The following is a 12,713-nucleotide window of genomic DNA, read 5'->3' as shown; positions in this document are numbered from 1 at the left end:
AGAGCCTGACACGGAGCTAGATCCCACAGCCCTGGCATGACCTGAGCCAAAATCAAGAGTTGGACACTCAGCCAACCAAGCTATCCAGGTGCAACCTACTCTTAAATGGTTCTGAATAAAAATTATAAAATAATAACATATGTGATAGAGAGACAAAGCAAATGTGAATCCAGGTGAAGGGAACATAGTTCTTTGTCCTAGTCTTGCAACTCAAGTTTGAAGCTACTTCAAAATGCAAAGTTTCAAAAAATATGTATCAGTTATTTTGACAAAAGCTGTAAATATGCAATTTGGTACTAGTACGCAAATAGATCAGTGGAACAGAACAGAAAATCCATAAATACATATATCCAAACACATATGAGATTTAATCCATTTAAAGGGTGGCATTTCGAAATATCATGTGCTGAGCAGGGATGGAGACGTATTATTGTTTAAATGGCATATGGAAAACTGAGTTGCCATCCAGACAAGAAGTAATTATGGATCCCCATGTCACTCCATGGGCCAAAATAAATGCCAGATGGATCAAAAACTTAAGCATAAAAGAAAACAAAAAATACTAGAAGAAAAATCATGAGAGGAGCAGACTTAGCGGGGGGCAGAGGCCACCTCCCTGGGAGTCAAAGTCTGCAGACACCCGCAGGTGCAGTGCCTTTGCAGCTGACTTCCGGGCTCCTAACAACAGGGCCAGTCCTCTGACAGAGCCTTTGCACAGAGAATGAATGGATCAAAGAGCAGGCAGGGGTGGTGGCAGCAGCGGCAGCATTTGCTGGTCAGGGGCAGCTCCAGCACCAGTGAGCAGCACCCGACAGAGGCGGTGGGGCCTGGCTGAGGAGTGCTGGCTCAGGGGACAGCTGCAGTGTCCTCACCAGACTGCCCTGTGGACTCTGGCTGTGGGTTGATCATCCAGCCTCCCGTTCTTCCCATTTCTCAAGCCTGCTTCCTCAGCCTGCTGCCACTTCCGGAGCTAGTAGACATTAAATTCCTTTTCTGTTTAAAATCACCCAAGTCTGTTTCTGTTGCTTATAACTTAGAATGTTAACTACACATGTGTGTGCACACACATGCACGCATACACATAAATGGTGTGTGTGTGTGTGTGTGTATCATACATATATTATATGGCTTGTTTTTTCCTTTTGCCCTAAAATTACATATGCATGAATATAATAAGCATGTGTACAAAACTGGAAGGCTAACATAGCAAATGGGCAACAGTGGACACCTATGGGGATGCTTCATGGTGGAGCTGGACTGAAAGGAACTTCCACTTTTGAATCTATCTTCAATGTTGTTTAGGGTTTTTTTTTTACAGAAATCATAGACTTACATACTACTTTTTTCAACTATAAATGTTTTAATACAATTTTTTCCAAACAAACCTTTTACTTGCCTCGCACCAGAGCCAGAATGGGGACACCAAGGCCTTAACAGAGAAGCAGACAGACACCATCCCTTCCTCACAGAGCAGGCAACCTAATGGGGACACATATAGGGCACCAGGCACTGATTCCACAGTGAGATGAGCCTTAAGAAGGAGAGAGATGGGCCACCTGGGAGCACAGAGGAAGGTCAACCACCCTCACCTAGAGGGCAGCCAGGAAAATTTTCCCAGCCTTAGACTTTAGGCCGGCAAACAGGAAAGAAAAAATGAGCAGAAACATACAGCAGGCAGAGGGAACAGCACCTCCCAAGCACAGAGACCATGGCTCCTGCAAGAAATGCCTTTGCTGGACCACTAGGAGGGCAGGGGAAAGAAGCAAGCATGGAGAGGCAGACAAGGTCCATCACAAAGACTTTGTGAAGAAATATTGTGTAAAATCTTCTTAAGCAAGTCGGACTTTACCCTGAAGGCCAATAGGTGGTCACAAAGGACTCTGAGCAGAAAGGGCTGGTCAAACCTGGCTTTTGTCATAATCAGTCATCAGCATCTTCCCTCCGGTTTACATCAGCTGTGAAGCAGGGCATTGTTCTTTTCAGCACACCCGCCAAGTTTCCCTTATCTTTCATAACACTGGGTAATGTTTTCCCACTGTCAATGGAGGAGAAGCATCTACCCATCTCTCCCAGTTTGTGACTCCTGGCTGTCAGGGCCAGCCTTAGTAGCTAGGGCACCTTCCTCGGGGCTATTTACAGCATCATTCCTAAACCACTAGCTATATAAACTGATTAGAGTCAAACCCCAGGAATACCTCAGCCCTTTCCAGTAGTTTAACACAGAGGAATCCCCTGGTGAAATCCTCTGAGGGCAGCCCCGTTCAGCCACCGGAGGCCCTGTAGGCCCCTGGCTACCTTGGTGACCCTGAAGGCATACCACTTTCAATTCCTCACTCATCCTTGTTAGCACACATACTGATTTGCTGGCACCTGCTGGCATATTTGCTCTCCTCTCCCTTCTCCCAGTGCCACCCCAGCTTAGGATTTCCTCTTGTCTTATTTCCAAGTGTCTGCTATTAGGCCACAGTCTATGTGTCATGCTCTGAGCTTGAGGGTTTCCCATGACATTGAGCTCTTGGGAATTTTCTCTCTCCATTTCGGTTATGTCTGACATTTTTCCCTATTAGGACACACATTCTGACTTAAAGACCTTTTCACATTTTATGAAGTGCTTCATGAAATCACTGTGATTCATGTCACTCACAATTAAGAATGACAATTAGAAGAAAAAACAATTTGGCTTCTTGCTTTTAGTTGCACCATATAGCAACAGTGGCATGAGGAGGAAACCTGAAATTATCCCTAAGATTTTCAGCCAACATTCACCAGATGAGTATTTTACTATTTCAAAGCACCAAAGGCACAAAGATTTTTTTTCCAGCAAGGCAAATAAGCAATACAATTGCCCATTGTTTTGAAATAGTTTCACAGTTGTTTATTCTAAAATGATGCATTTCTTTAAAATGCACTGAGAGTCTTTGGTAAATTCATTATCTGCATTGTAATTTAAACAGCCAAACTTCCATCTCTGCTTTGTGACACTCTGGTGTGACATCCCTGAGGTAAGGACAGATGATTTCTACAACTCTCCCTGCCCTGCGGAGCCCTGATCAGTCTCTACTTATTATCTCTCACAAGGTAGAGATGTGCTAATTAGCAGCTCCTCAAGAAAACACCACGAAATGATGGACATAGATAACTTTTTAAAAGCATGTCTTTCCCCACTCGCTGGACTGGACTCGATTAGGGAGTGGAAAGCAAAAGGGGCTTGTTGTCGGTCTTGGGTAAAAGCTCTCTAGCATCTCCAAGAGGTGCTTCACATTGACATTAATAAGCTCAGTGAGTATGTCTCAGGCTAAGAAACCTGGGATTGTCAGCACATCAAGATGAACCTTTTTCGCAGAAGCAGACTCTCATTAATGAAGCTCAATGTCTGATGTGCAGACACATTCCATTTATGGCGTTACCTTCATGTGTCGTTGGAAGAGCCCTCATTTCTTATTTAGAGCTTTTGTTACCACAGGTGAGCGATGTTCAGAATAAAAAAGGGCTTCATTGCTCAGTAAGCATTGCTGAAGACTTATGCTGCAGTTGGCAAAAGTTGTAGTAACAATGTCTAACGTAGGCTTGGTACTATGTGCCCCACACAGTGCTGAGGGCTTTATTAGCACTATTCTATGACCCTCCATATGGTGTAGTGACCGTTACTGTCACAGAGGCTTAGAAATACTATTGTGCCTACAGGTTTGCAGTTAAGAGTTTCAAAGAAGAGATGCTGTGGCTAAGACTTCTGGTTATTTAAATTTAAATTAAGTAAAATTAAAAATTTATACTCCCGAAACCAACATCACACTATATGTTAACTAATTAGAATTTAAATAAAAACTTGAGAAGGAAGAGTTAAAATGACAGAGAAGTAGGGAGACTGGGATTTCCTTCATCCCTCAAAAACAACAGTATTGAGGTCAGAACACTTGGAACACCCACAAAATTAGTCTGTGGAGTAACAGAAAACTCTCCACAGGTGGATGGAGACAGCTTGGAGGGACAGAGGTGTATGTATGTGAATTGGGGGAGATAAAACAGGCGGTGTAGGCATGGGGGAGGGGACCCCTTCTGTGGAGAGACAAAAGGGAGAGAAAGAAAGGCTGTGGAAGTGTGGTATTGCGTCTGGACAAGACAAAAACTTCCAGACCACAGACTGGGGAACAAGAAATACAAAGAGTGCCAGTTTCTACTTTGCAAACAACCTTAGGTGCCAAATATCATAATTTTCAGGAGTGCAGGACGTTCTCCAGACTGGAGTTGCCACTGTATGTGTATGCACCTTCGGGGGGAAGGGAAGCCAGCTCCAGGGCTCGGTAGCAATCTTGGGGGTGCACTGAAAGACAATAATCCCCCTCCTCTGGTACTGTAGGAAGAGGGTTTATTGCACCCCCAAAGAAAAAAGACCCTGTAGGCATCAGCCAGAGACCTTTTATCAGCAGGGCGGAGTGGAACTACCCCAGAACCAGGTACTCCTGGTGCAGGATGTTTTAAGACATCAGGGTTTGAATCTCAGCCAAGTGCGTAGGAGGCAGGGAGGCTGAAGCAGGACAAGCCACCCACCCAGGCTACCCTGTGAGGGCTGTCTCCCTGGTCGAGGGAGGAGAGACTGGGGTGTGCCCATTTTTCTCCCCAACACCAACACGAGGTGGGGATGCTTCAGTTAACAGAACAGTGGCCAGAAGTGGAGGTGGGACTCGCTTATACCAAATCCCGCCTCTCCATGTCTGGCAACTGGTTATCTACCAGAGTGAGACTGACACTGACCGAACCAGACTGCCTGTCCTCCAGACCAGCACAGCCACTGGTCCCAGGCACCAACAGACAACTGTCCTGCAGTTTTGTAAAGTAGTCTGGTGTTTTTTTTTTTATCTCTTTTATTTCCTTCTCTTTTCCCTTCTTTTTCTTTCTACCCTCCTCTTCCCCCTCCCCGCTTTGGAATCAGGCTCATAGATTGATTTGATTTTTGGTAAATTCTTATTTTATATATATATAACATATATATAATACATATATATTATATATATATGTATTATATGTATATAATACAAAGAAAAAAGGATATGTGTATATATATATATATAATCCTATATATATATGATTATATATACATATATATATGACCATAATCATATATATATACACGTATATATATAATCATATATATATATGTATACATATATAATCATATATATACGTATATATAATCATATATATATACGTATATATATAACCATATATATATATATACACATATATATGAGTGTATATATATGTATATATATATATACACACACACACACACATCCTTTTTTTTTCTTTCTCTGTTCTGGTTGTTTATTTGTTTAATCAGGCATTTTTACTCTATTCTTTTTATACCTTTTTCTGTATCTCCTTTATTCTCTCTCTCTCTCTCTCTCTCTCTCTCTCTGGAATAAGTCTTACGATCTCTTTGATTCTCTGCCTGGTCTTTTTTATTTCACCCCTTTCATTTTTCTCTTTGTATGGGGGGTTCCTCCCCCTTTTCCTTTTTTCCAGGGTTACTTCAATGAACAAATCAAAGGACACCTGGTGGAAGGTCCAATCAATCCACCACCATGAGCAGCGGGATAGAAGAGCCAAAGACACAACAACACAGTACACAAAATGTTCCAAAAAACACTTCCTGAAGTGCCAGGCCCTGGACAACGTATGACACCTTTTTAATATAGTAGTACTCACAGGTGCAGGACACATAACAAGCTATTAAAACACATAAAATACAGAAACCTAGCCAAAATGACAAAATGGAACAGTTCCCTTCAAAAGAAATTCCAGGAAGAAATGACAGCCAGAGAACTGCTCAAAACAGATATAAACAATATATCTGAACAAGAATACAGAATAAAAGTCAAAAGACTAATAGCTGGACTTGAAAAAAAAAGAATAGAAGACAGCAAAGAACCTGTTGCTGCAGAGATCAAAGACCTAAGAACTAGTTGTGATGAATTAAAAAATGTTGTAAATGAGGTGCAAAATAAACTAGATGCAGTGACAACAAGGATGGAAGAAGCAGAGGAGAGAATAGGTGAAATAGAAGATAAAATTATGGAAAATGATGAAGCTGAAAAAAAGAGGGAAAGGAAATTAACAGACCATGAGGGGAGAATTAGAGATCTAATCACCTAATCACCTAATCACCTAATCACCTAAGTGATTCAATGAACCAAAATAATATCCATATCAAAGGCGTTGCAAAAGAAGAAGAAGAAAGAGAAAGAGGCAGAAGGTTTATTTGAACAAATTATAGCTGAGAACTTCCCTAATCTGGAGAAGGAAACAGAGGCATCCAAGTCCAAGAGGCACAAAGAATTCCCTTCAAAATCAACAAAAACAGGCCAATACCAGGACATATCATAGTGAAATTGGCAAAATACAAAGATAAGGAGAAAAGCAGCTAGGGACAAACAGGCCTTAACCTACAAGGGTAGACACATAAGGGTAGTAGCAGTTATCCATTGAATTTTGACAGGCTAGAAGGGAGTGGCAGAAAATATTCAATGTGCTGAACAGGAAAAATATGCAGCCAAGAATCCTTTATCCAGCAATGCTCTCATTCAGAATAGAAGGAGAGATAAAGGCTTTCCCAGACAAACAAAAACTAAAGGAGTTCATGACCACTAAACCAGCCCTGCAAAAGATCCTAAAGGGGGCTCTGTGAGTGAAAAGCAGCAAAGACTACAAAGGACCAGAGACATCAGCACAAGCATGAAACCTACAGATAACACAATGACATTAAATTCATATCTTTCAATAATCACTCAGAATGTAAATGGACTAAATGACCCAATCAAAAGACACAGGGACATTCTTTATCAGAATGGATAAAGAAAAAACAAGACCCATCTTTATGCTGCCTACAAGAAATTCATTTCACCTAAGGACACCTGCAGAACGAAAGTAGGGGGATGGAGAACCATCTATCATGCTACTGGATGGCAAAAGAAAGCTGGAGTAGCCATACTTATATCAGACAAACTAGATTATGGACCAAAGACTGTAACAAGAGATGAAGAAGGGCATTATGTCATAATTAAGGGGTCTGTCCATCAAGAAGAGCTAATGATTGTAAATGTTTATGCCCCCAACATGTAGCACCCAAATATATAAATCAATTAATCACAAACATAAAGAAATGTAAAGATAATAATACCATGATTGTAGGGGACTTTAATACTCCACTTACAACAATGGACAGATCATCTAGGTGGAAAATCAATACGGAAAAAAATGGCTCTGGATGACACATTGGACCAAATGGACTTAACAGATTCAGAACTTTTCATCCAAAAACAGCAGAATACACATTCTTCTCGAGTGCACATGGAACATTCTCCAAAATAGATCACGTACTGGGTCACAAAACAGCCCTCAACAAATATAAAATAATTGAGATCATACCATGCATATTATCAGATCACAATGCTACGAAACTTGCAATCAACCATAAGAAAATATTTGGAGAGCTCCCAAATACGTGGAGATTAAAGAACATCCTACTAAAGAATGAATGGGTCAATCAGGAAATTAAAAAATATATGGAAGCAAATGAAAATGAAAACATGACAGTCCAAATCCTTTGGGATGCAGCAAAGGCAGCCCTGAGAGAAAAATACACTGAAATTCAGGCCTATCTCAAGAAGCAAGAAAGGCCCCAAATACATAATATAACCTCATATCTAAAGAAACTAGAAAGACAGCAGCAAAGAAAGCCCAAAGCTAGCAGAAGAGGGGGAAATAATAAAGATTAGAGCCAGAAATAAACAATACAGAATCCAAATAAAACAAAACAAAACTGTAGAACAGATCAATGAATCTAAGAGCTGGGTTTTTAGAACAACAAAAGAAATTGATAAACCCCTAGCCAGATTTCTCATAAAGAAAAGACAGAGAACCCAAATAGATAAAATCATGAATGAAAGAAGAGAAATTACAACCAACACCACATAAATACAATTATTATAGAATATTATGAAAAATTATATGCCAACAAACTGGACAACCTGGAAGAAGTGGAAAAATTCCTAGACACCCACACACTACCAAAACTCCAAAGGGAAGAAATAGAAAATTTGAACCGACTCATAACCAGTGAAGAAATTGAATTGGTTATCAAAATTTCCCAACAAATAAGAGTCCTGGGCCAGATGGCTTCCCAGGGGAACTCTACCAGACACTTAAAGCAGAGTAAATACCTATTCTGCACAAACTGTTCCAAAAAATAGAAATGGAAGGAAAGCTTTCAAACTCATTCTATGAAGCCAGCATTACCTTGATTCCCCAAACCAAAGACCCCACTAAAAAGAATTACACGCCAATATCCCTAATGAATAGGGATACAAAAATTCTCAACAAGATACTAGCAAATTGAATTCAACAGTATATTAAAAGAATTATTCACCACAATCAAGTGGTATTCATTCCTTAGCTATAGGGCTGGTTCAATATTTGCACATCAATCAACGTGATATCTCACAGTAATAGAAGGAAGGAAAAGAACCGTATGATCCTGTCAAAGATGCAGAAAAAGCATTTGACAAAATACAGCATCACTTTTCAATAAAAACCCTCAAGAAAGTCGGTATAGAAGGAATATACATCATAAAAGCCATATATTCAAGGCCCACAGATAATATCATCTCCAATGGGGAAAAACTGAGAGCTTTCCCCCTGAGATAAGGAACACGACAGGGATGTCCACTCTCATCACTGTTCAACATAGTGTTGTTGTTCAACATAGTGTTGGAAGTCCTAGCCTCAGCAATCAGACAACAAAATGAAATAAAAGATATCCAAACTGGCAAAGAAGTCAAACTTTCACTCTTTGCAGATGACATGATACTCTACATAGAAAACCCAAAAGACTCAGCCCAAAACTGCTAGACCTGATACATGAATTCAGCAAAATCGCAGGATATAAAATCAATGTACAGAAATCGGTTGCATTTCTACACACCAATAATGAGGCAACAGAAAGAGATATCAGGGAATCTATCCCATTTACAATTGCACCAGTAACCATAAAATACCTAGGAATAAACTTAACCAAAGAGGTAAAAGATCTGTGCACTGAAAACTACAGAAAGCTTATGAAAGAAATTGAAGAAAAGAAGACACAAAGAAATGGAAAAACATTCCATGCCCATGGACTGGAAGAACAAATATTTTCAAAATGTCAATACTACCCAAAGCAATCTACACACTCAATGCAATCCCAATCAAAATAGTACCAGCATTCTTCACAGAGCTAGAACAATCAATCTTAAAATTTGTATGGGGGGGGGGGGGCACCTGGGTGGCTCAGTCGGTTAAGCGTCCGACTTCGGCTCACGTCATGATCTCACAGTCTGTGAGCTCGAGCCCTGCATCGGGCTCTGTGCTGACTGCTCAGAGCCTGGAGCCTGTTTCAGATTATGTGTCTCCCTCTCTCTCTGCCCCTCCCCTGTTCATGCTCTCTCTCTGTCTCAAAAACAAATAAATGTTTAAAAAAAAATTTTTTTTAATAAAATAAAATTTGTATGGGACCACAAAAGACCCCAAACAGTCAATGTTGAAAAAAAAAACAAAAACAAAAACAAAAACGACTCTGGAGGCATCACAATCCTGGACTTTAGCCTGTATTATAAAGCTGTAATCATGAAGACAGCATGGTATTGGCACAAAAACAGACACAGACCAATGGAATAGAATAGAGAACTCAGAAATGGATCAAGAATGGATGGCCAACTAATCTTTGACAAAGCAGGAAAGAACATCCATTGGAAAAAAGACAGTCTCTTTAGCAAATGGTACTGGAAGAACTGGACAGCAACATGCAGAAGAATGAAACTGGACCACTTTCTTATACCATACACAAAAATAAATTCAAAATGGATGAAAGACCTAAATGTGAGACAGGAAACCATCAAAATCCTACAGGAGAGAACAGGCAGTAACCTCTTTGATTTCAGCCACAGCAACTTCGTACTTGACATGTCTCCAGAGGCAAGGGAAACAAAAGCAAACATGAACTATTGGGACCTCATCAAGATAAAAAGCTTCTGCACAGCAAAGGGAACAATCAACAAAACTAAAAAGCTGCAAGAGAATGGGAGAAGATATTTGCAAATGACATATCAGATAAAGGGTTAGTATCAAAAATCTATAAAGAACTTAACCAAACTCAACACCCAAAAAACAAATAATTCAGTGAAAAAATGGGCAGAAGACATGAACAAACACTTTTCCAAAGAAGACATTCAGATGGCAAACAGACACACGAAAAGATGCTCAACATCATTCATCATCAGGGAAATACAAATCAAAACCACAATGAGACAACCTCACACTGGTCAGAGTGGCTAAAACGAACAACTCAGGAAACAACAGATGTTGGTGAAGATGTGGAGAAAGGGGAATCCTCTTGCACTGTTGGTGGGAATGCAAACTGGTACAGCCACTCTAGAAAACAATGTGGAGGTTCTACAAAAAATTAAAAATAACTACCCTACAACCCAGCAATTGCACTACTAGGTATTTATCCAAAGGATACAGGAGTGCTGATTCGAAGGGGCACATGCACCCCAATGTTTATAGCAGCACTATCCACAATAGTCAAAGTATGGAAAGAGCCCAAACGTCCATCAACTAATGAATGGATAAAGAAGATGTGGTATATATATATAATGGAATACTACTCAGCAATGAAAAAGAATGAAATCCTGCCATCTGAAACAAGATGGATGGAACTGGAGGGTATTTTATGCTAAGCAAAATAAGTCAGAAAAAGACAGATATATGATTTCACTCATATGTGGAATTTTAGATAATCATGGGGACGGGAAGGAAAAATAAGATACAGAAAGGGAGGCAAACCATAAGAGTATCTTAAATACAGAGAACAAACTGAAGGTTATGGGGGTGGGGGGTTGTGGGGATGGTGAAAATGGGTGATAAGCATTGAGGAGGGCACTTGTTGGGATGAGCACTGGCTATGGTATGAAAGTGATGAATCACGGAAATCTATTCCTGAAGCCCAGACTACACTGTATGTTAGCTAACTTGACAATACATACATACATAACAAAATAAAAACTTAAATAAATTAAAAATTAATTAAAAAATTTAGTTCCTCAGTTATGCTAACCACATGTGTGGTAGCCACATGTTGCTGGTAGGTGGCTACAGCATGGATACAGAACATTTCCATCATCACAGAAAGTTCTCTTGGACAGTACAACATAGAAGGGACTGACAAAGCAATTGGATGGAAGGAGCCTAGATCCCACAATGACCCCATGGACATTGGATATGACTACAGTGTTTGAAGGCACCTGAATGGGACAGGATGACACAGTTGGTCAACACCTCGGAGCACTAAGGTTCAAGCTACCCTACCTAGTGGAGAATGAGCCCTATCAATTTGTCTCTGGGACTCCTTCCTATTGTTCATAACTAACCAGTGCCCTCTACTGACTGGCAGATTCTTCTTGATGTATTTGATCAGGTCTGAGTCTGGGAGCCATTTAGCCTCTGAAAAGCCTTAGAGGTTCCACTTTCAAAAGGTAATCCTCCTAGCTTATTTCCAAATTCCTGGGGAGATCTACCATCACTCACATACTGGAGCATATTATTATGAGCAAACGGCTTTGATCATGCACTTCTGAGCAGAGCCTCATACTTGTTTCCTTTGCATTTCACCAGATCTTGCATACAGGGACAACACATGCCTGAGGTTCAGGTAGCTTGCAATGAAAGAGCAGCAAGAATTCTATATTACAATTGATACACTATTTAGCGTCTGGAGGCTTCTGGGCCAGAATCCAGAGGAAAAGTGTAACTGTCATTTCTCAGGAAACTCCAAGGAAAATTCCTAAAACTGTCACAACCTTAACCTCATCTGGCAGAAGAGAACACATCTACCAAATGGTGGTCTAATGGTGGCTGCCTTTACCAAGGGCTCAGGGAGTCAGCCTCCTCCTACTGGTTATGGCCCAGGAATGTAGGAGCCTCTGAATTCCTAGGTCACCTGCAGGCTTTATGGCAGCATTCCAAGACCACTTCTTACCATGACACTGGCTATTTTATAAATGATGAATCAGTTCAAAAGACATGCATGCAGGACTCATGGGCCAGGTATTGCGCATCGTGAGTACTGTATAGACAAGAAGTGTTGATGTACTAGAGATCACCAATACATTAAATAGATTCAACAAACAGCTTTGCAGACTGTCTCACTGGGGCCCTCCTTTGGTTTGAATCTTTCTCTGCACCTTTGTGTGCCCAGTCCTTTCCGTGATACAGGACCTTCACCGGGTGACCTACAATATCTGGTGTTCCCCTCTCACTTTTTTTGTTTTGTTTTTTTTTTTGGGGGGGGGGAGAGGTAGCACGAGCTGGGGAGGGACGGAAAAGGGAGAGAATCTCAAGCAGGGTCCACATCCAGCAAGGAGTCCAACACCGCAGGCCTTGATCTCACAACCTTGAGATCACGACCTGAGCTGAAACCAAGTTAGAGGCATAAGAGACTAAGCCATCCAGGTCCCCCCTACCCCTTACTTCTTAAAGAGTGGTGGTTGTTTTCCTTCACTTCCTCTCTATTCTAGACATTCTACATACTTCATCTCCCCCTGCCCTTAGGAGGGAGATTTACATTTTCCTGTAGACTAGTCTGTGAACCAGTGGTGGGAAGAAAATTTCTTGGGGAATTT

This window comes from Panthera pardus, unplaced genomic scaffold (assembly GCF_024362965.1).
Source record: "Panthera pardus isolate Hobbes unplaced genomic scaffold, ASM2436296v1 HiC_scaffold_25, whole genome shotgun sequence".
NCBI classification, from domain to species: domain Eukaryota; kingdom Metazoa; phylum Chordata; class Mammalia; order Carnivora; family Felidae; genus Panthera; species Panthera pardus.
Note: the sequence above shows the minus strand (reverse complement) of the source record.